Source organism: Polyergus mexicanus, unplaced genomic scaffold (assembly GCF_030449975.1).
Source record: "Polyergus mexicanus isolate NDT 795.1 unplaced genomic scaffold, iyPolMexi1.0 SCAF_6, whole genome shotgun sequence".
In the NCBI taxonomy this organism is placed as follows: Eukaryota; Metazoa; Arthropoda; class Insecta; order Hymenoptera; family Formicidae; genus Polyergus; species Polyergus mexicanus.
The window spans coordinates 5,168,967-5,176,770 of record NW_027223326.1 but is presented as its reverse complement, the minus strand read 5'-3'; the positions used below and the strand labels follow the sequence as shown (position 1 = coordinate 5,176,770).

The following is a 7,804-nucleotide window of genomic DNA, read 5'->3' as shown; positions in this document are numbered from 1 at the left end:
TGTACGAGTCGCGCGGCGCAATATTTTGCGCGAGTCAGAATATCGATCGCGTGATCGCAAAATCCCGATAAGGCGCAACATACAATTATTACAAACGCGAGACTAACATTAATGACTGTCGGCGGCGGCGAAATGAATAGAGAGAGCCTATTCTACATAATTCGGAAGAGCGACATGTGCCCGTCGGCCGTGCGACTTAATCTACCAAAACTATTCACCAAATTAATCTATCAAAACGCGTGGCTCGACAACTATTAAGGGCACGACTCATCCGAATTAATTACCTACAATTAATCGGCAACAAAATCAGTCGACGACGCTCGTCCTACCGGCAGGAAGTTCTCGGTGCTTCCCTTGACCGGGCGAATATTCCGCTCGCTCCTCGGAAAACCTGCGTCCTCTCGTACAGCTCGCCCAACAGTGCCGAGCGAGAGTCCTACAGGAGACACGCCGGCGCGATAAATCGCTATCGTGCCACCTGTGGCGCTTTCGCGTTACGCAGGGCCGTCCTGCGGTCCTTGCGATCCTTGTTGTCATCACGGCCGTGTTGGTGGGCTCATCGCCCCGAAATTTTCAAAATCGGTTGTTGTTCGACTGATAGATGCGGAATTCCGGTAGCGTCCGATCGGTTCTCTTTCCTATCTCGAAAAATAGGCCCATGGTCAAGAGTCCTTCCGCCGCTCCGTCCTTGGGACTCCCTCGCTTCGCGCGGGTGGAGTGGCCGCCCCTTCGGCCGGTTCCTTCCGGCCCTTCGCCTCTGTTCCTGTCATAATAATATAAAATTATCGGCAGCGAGGTATGTTGGCCACCATGAATGTAGTTAATATTGAAAAACTACGACCTGACGTCTCTCACTCCTTGAAAGTCTCGGACTCCCGCTCTCGGCCGCTCCTCTTTCTTCTTTCTTCCTTTCTGCCGGATAGGATCCCGCCGTTCGACCACGTGCCGGCAACCATCTCGCGGGCTCATTTCGAGCTTACAGTTTCGATTTTAACTAACCGAAAGTCAGATCTCGCTGATCTGACCATCGGGCCGCTCCCGGTCGGGCCATCCGGCCCTTGTGACGGACGTCCCAAAAACGTCACGTCACAACTCTAATCAAATTTAATATACCAAATTTTATTTACCTCTATTTACTTCAAAATATTTTTTACAATTTTTTTAATTAAAATTTTACAAACATCAACAGCAGTTTTCAAACTTTCACTTTTTACTTTATTAATATGTGCAAACAACTAGCTTCTGAAAACTTTACTTTTTAGGTGTATGCTTGTATCCGTGTGTTCAGTACGCCGGAATTTGATTCCTACAGTCCCATAGAGCGAATTACGCGGAAGCGGATTCAGCGGATCGCTAATCATAGGATTGCTTCGATGTAATCTTTGAAAAAGATCTATTAGAACGATTCCGTGATTGGTGATCCGCTGGCTTCGCTTCCGCGTAATCCGTTCTATGGGACTGTAGGAACCAAACTCCGGCGTACTGAAAACAGCGGATCGTCTGTGATTGGTCGCAGAGTTCGATACGCCCGATACGGGCGTATCGCAATACGCGCCACGGCATCCTGAGACTGAGTATCTGCCGCACATTGATATGATCGCGTGTGCCTGCTTGCATGTGTGTGTGCATGGTACAGTCGATTTATTCCCCGATACATACATACATACTTACATACATGCATGCTACAAATATCGCGTAATAATAAAAACAAATGCGCATCTTTATAAACGAATATTCTTTAACCGAATAAAAAAATTATTTTCATATTGATTAAAATTAAATCGACACATAAAAACATTATTTATTAATATTTTATAAAAATTAAATTTCTAAATTTTTACTTTAAACAAAGTTTATTTTCTTTAAATATAGTAAACTTATATAAATATGCAAATGTTTGGTAAGAAGATAAAATGTATCAATTTTTTTACTTCATTTATAAATTATTAAATAACTATAAATAATAATAAATTGTCATAAAGATTATACAGAGTGTAACAGAGCGCTCGTATAAGCAGTTTTTTGAGAAAACAACGCATTTTCGTGAAAAATGTTTCATGCAAAAGTTGTAGAGCACTAAGTGGCGCATTATATAATAATATTAGTATGACCTTAAATAGCACCGTCAAGGTCATATAAAAATCACTTTAAATTTTCTAAATGGAACCCCCTATTTTTATTACATATTCTTGTAGCTTATCTCGAGAGCTTTCCAAACAACTATAATAAAATATTTTTTCATTAAGTACTTTTTGAGTTATTTTATGCTTTAATTTGACATATTTTGATATAAAAAATTAAATATTTCGTAAAATATTTAGTTTTAAATAATCTTATCGTAATACTTTTATGTACAGAACAATGAGACAAATCAATTAGTGCAAAAAAAAACAAATAAGTGTTTTAAAAAATATATTACCAATACATTAACAAAACAATTATTTGTTTTGTTAATGTATTGGTAATATATTTTTGAAAACAATTATTTGTTTTTAACAAATAATTGTTTTCAAGAAAATTATTTACAATGTATTTTTTAAAACAATTATTTGTTTTTTTGCACTAATTGATTTGTCTCATTATTCTGTACATAAAAGTATATTTTACTTAACCTTGCGATCGACCAATAAGGGCTCCGTGGCAAAGGGCGCGAGGGTGCAAGGCAACAGGCAGGAGATGGTACCAGAGGTCATCCGAGGCAAAGCTGCAGCACGATGGAGAAATAGAAGGACGCCAGGAGCATTTTGGAGCATCAGCGGAGCACTGACTGGGGAAAGAGTGAGAGTGAAAGACACTCGTGACACGCAGTGGGTGGAAAAACAGTCCTAACAATTAAGTAGTTTGTAAAGCGAATTTAGAATTAAGAATAGCGAGCGAGGCGTACAACGTAGCGTCTGATATATTGGGCAATCCGGACGGGTCGTGCGATAATTTACAGAGAGCGATTGCGCATTAATTGTTCGTTTAGTTTATTTCATTATAAATAGTCAAATTTTAGTATATTGATTTATGTTGATTAATTTTGATCGCACGGATGCAAGAGGATTACGCATTAATTGTTCGTTTAGTTTATCTTCATTATAAATAGTCAGATTCTAATATATTGATTTACGTTGATTAATTTGGATCGCACGGATGCGAGAGTATTACGCATTAATTGTTTGTTTAATTTATCTTCATTATAAACAGTCAGATTCTAGTAGATTGATTTAATTTCAAGCATTATGATATTTACTTATAAGATACTTACCATGTTAAATACTTATCTATAAGATACTTACCATGTAATTACGCAAACACAGACGACCGAAAAACCATGAGGACGGCAACAGCGGAAACCTGTAAAGGAAAGAAGATTGTTAGAATAGAGACTTGTGGAACACCCGGTATGTAGGAAACATGGCGCGCGAAGCGGCGCGACGAGCGGCGAATGGAGGCGCGCAACCGAAGTGCGCATGTGCGAGAGTGGGGAGGAAAGCGATGTGTGAGATCCGGAAGCGAGACTCGTGGTTACTGACTGAGTCAGTCGGCGCGCAGCGAATTTAGAGTTAACACGTGTAGTTCGTCGTTGGCCCGCGAACGGTGCGTGATCCGTTAAAGTAGATAACGCAGTTTCCGAGAAGGAGTGTTAAATCCGAAGTTATTCGAGTCAAACTTCAATTTATTTTAATAGTCCGACCCGAAAGGGGAACAGATTTGTGATAAATTCACCAAAGTTTAATTAATAAATTCATTTATTTCCGAGTTCAAATCAGTGGTCTTTATTCCGATTCCGGGATCCCGAGGTGTATTCTTCAACAGGATCTTTAGGCTTAGCAGCGCTCGGCAACCCGGATTGGGAAGGATCTTTCTTCGGCGAGGTGATTGTTCTGGCAGAGGTGGTCATAACCAGGGAGTCTCGATATTCTCGGCCACCCAGATCGTGTAGCGCCCGTCTGGAGTCATTTGAAGTCATTTCCTTGCTGTTTGGATGGTAAAAGCAGCTGGCGACCGTTTAATAGACCTAGAACTACGATTCGAACAGGTTTGAGCAAGTAATTTACCGGCGTGTCCGGTCACAACCTAACCTAACTATAAAGCGTTGGTAATATACCGACACTTTTAGTTACACTTAGATGAGGGCGTTCACCTATCGCAGTTCGCCCATCGCTCCGGCATCCTTTAAATGCTCTGCAAAGAGTGGACTATCTCGATACACTTTCCTCATATTTCAATAATTGACACTTAGAAATTCTTTATCTACGCTTCTTGAACGTTTCACAAAACATGTATGAAACACTCCAATACACTTTCCGTACATTTCAACAAATTATATTTAAAAACTCTTCATCTACGCTTCTTGAACGCTCCGCAAAGAATGTATGAAACATATCGATATAGAATACTTTTCGCACATTTCAATAATTGACACTTAGAAACTCTTCATCTTTTCAAACGTTTCTCAAAGAGTGTATAGAGCATCCTGTTTTGTACACTTCTAAGATGGAACTTTTTGTTTGCGTTTTTAATAAATATTTTTTAATAAGGTGCGCTAAGCTTTCTTTCAATCCGAAACTTTAGCAATTTTATCAATTGCTCATTTAATTTATAAAAATGACAAAAACCATGGAGTAAACAGAAATACTTCAAGCAATTATTTGAACCAGCCTCCCACTCACACGAGTCGGCGCATGGTGGGGCGGCTCCGCGGTGGGGCCGCGGTACGAGTGTAGAAGTTTAGAGGCGTACTTTAGAATAGGCGCCGAGCTTCAGAAAATGCGCGCGGTGGATCGGCGAGGCCGTTAATAACGGTATCGTTATAAAGCTTTATATAATTCTCATGATCAAATCTCAAATACGAAATTGCGTCGCATATTGCAAAACAAACGAACTAGCGGCTGAATACTATTTTTTATAACGTTTTTGAAATGTTGCGCACAGTAACATTTCTCATGAAATATTAAATAAATAATAATTTTGGATATATGAAAATGTGCGCATCAAATACAATTATTAATATTAAACAAAATTAATGTTAACAATTAATTGCATATAATACATGTCTTCTGGAAATCCACACAAAGGACATCTAATATAATAGATAGGGCAGATATCTTGCAGACATCCAGGAGTTATCTAATGGACATTTATAAGACATTAATACTTATTATAATACTTAAGATTTCTAAATTATATTAAATAGCCTAGATAACTGAAAGTGATCATGTATGCATATTAAATTTTTATAAAATATATTTATAATAATATTTTAAAACATCCTACAAATGTCCTGAACCATCCTGGACATATTCAGAATGATCTTGAGGATATTTTGTGCTGTCTGGGGAATTAATACTTTTGAATCAAATACAAGTATAATATTTTTTATAGTGGCTATCATTTTATAATGAATCAAAATATATGTAGCATTATGTTTCTTATTAGCTGCATAATCCTTAGAACAATATCTTACACCATTATATAACATTCTTTTAAATAATATACAATCTTCTAAACTAAAACTGTATTCTTTAATGCAAGGTATATTTCTCGGATGAAAATTTAAATATTTCTTTTTTATCTTAGAGAACTACTCCTTCGCATCTTATAAAATGCTGCAATTTATTTTGTATAACATTTTCACAGAATTTGATTTTCGATTTGGTCAATACCAACTCATTACACAAAATTGGTAAATCACTAAATATCAAAAACTTGCGAGATATTTGTTTTACAACATGAACTGGACTCTGCAACAATTGCAGCAAGTGGCAATTCTGTCCTTCATACACAAAAGTATTATGAGTCCAAAGAGGATTCCAGTTTAAAACATTTTGTGCAATGTGAGTTAAAAGATAACATATTTAATACTATTGATGTAACATCAAAATACTTGTTAAATAAGAAAACATAACTCAAAAATAACTTGTATGCCTGTACGGCATTTTTTTTGCAACAGACTTTTGCAGAAGCATGTTTGTAGCTTTTGATAGCATAGCAAGATGTTTTAAATATTTTTTCTTTGAAAAATCTTTCAAGCACGGTATACAATACAATATTAGAAAAGATCTCCATTCAGACGCTTTCCAAATATTTATCTGTAAAAGAGAACGAACGGATCGAATGATAGAGGTCAAAGCACATATGCTAATGAAATGTTCATTAATGGCAGATATATTAATGGCTTCATAGCTATTTCATCATTGTTTCTTATATTTTTCCAAAATTTTTTACAAGTAAAATCAAAAAGCAATTCTGTATGTAATCGAATAACACCCAAACGAATACAATGCATATAATCGGGCACAAATCCAGCAATAAAATTAAAGAAATGTAGTTGTAACAATGCTATGGATCTCTTTTACATATCGCTTTCCTTCATCACGTTCGTTTCGCTATTCATAAGTTTTCTTGATGTTTTTTATAGTACCATTTGTTGTTTGTTGAGATGTTTTGTATGTAGTATATGGAGAAAATCTTTCACTATATGTTCAGCTTTTTGATAACAAAATGTATAATATCTCCTCAAAACACCCTGTTTTTGTAAAAAATCTTCTTTTATTTGTTGCGCGAGTTGTCGAGATATTTTCTGTTTTTCATGTTTCTACGATAATTATCATTCTGGTTTCTGTAAACCAACAAAATTTGAATAAAACTAACAGCATTGAAAGCACTTCTAATTGTGTATATCTTTTGTATTAGGTGTATCTTTTATATTGAAAAATCGTATAAATATTTACAAATAAAAATATGTCAGAAAAGTAATGTAAAAATTTGTAAAAATTTTGTGGATAAATAAAAAGAAAATTAAAAAGAGTGTTTAAAGACAAATGTTAAAAATTTCTATTTTTTTCACTAAAATAACTTGTAAATGAATAAATTTTTAATTAGAAGTAACAAAATATTTATTGGATGATTATTCGGACGAAAAAAAAGAAAAAAAAATTAAGTTATAAGGATCGAACCTGTGACTACGGGCATGCGAGTTGGACACGCTACCGCCTCAGCCAGACGAGCGCTTGACAAGTGAGAAAACTTTCTTATGTATAAGCAACTTGGAAAATTTTAAGACGCTTTTTCTCGGAATTGGCTGGATAGTGCGCCCTATGACTTTAATATATTTACACCCTAAGGGTACACCACCACCACACGAAGGCTGATCCCAAACTGAATTTCCCAACCCGTGCCGTCCCCTTGTTAGCCTTACATCATCATCTCCAGGAATATATACAAAGTGATTCAAAACAACCTTCTGTCCTTGCAATGTCATATACTTGACACTATTCTAAGACGATTTTTCCTTTGCCAAAATTTTTTCCGAGGCTTAGTTTTTAAATTATAAGCCAAAATAGTTAACGAATTACGGGCCGCGTACGCGAGGCAGGCAGGAGCGGCGCAACTCACCGCCCCATGCTAGTGATTACGTGAGGCGCTCGCTGCGATCAACTATTTGCTACATGCGATGAAGTGTACGTGTGACAGAGAACATATACGCGTATACACACACATAAACATTCTCTCTCACACACACACACACACACACACACACACACACACACACACACACACACACACACACACACACACACACACACACACACACACACACACACACACACACACACACACACACACACACACACACACACTCACTCACTCACTCACTCACTCACTCACTCACTCACTCACTGACTCTTACCTTGTATGTAGAGATTCGTTGCCTTCATACGACTCAATAAATAATATTTCCGTGTGATACAACGAGTAACTAGCAAACTTTTTTTCACTCATAAATTATACCACTTATCGAACTTTTACGAATTAA

At 36.9% G+C, this 7,804-nt stretch overlaps 1 pseudogene; it reads right to left on the bottom strand.

Moving 5' to 3' along the window:
• Nucleotides 1-5,248: 5,248 nt before the first annotated feature.
• On the bottom strand, nucleotides 5,249-7,249 carry LOC138934317 (uncharacterized; annotated as a pseudogene).
• Between the last annotated feature and the right edge of the window lie 555 nt (nucleotides 7,250-7,804).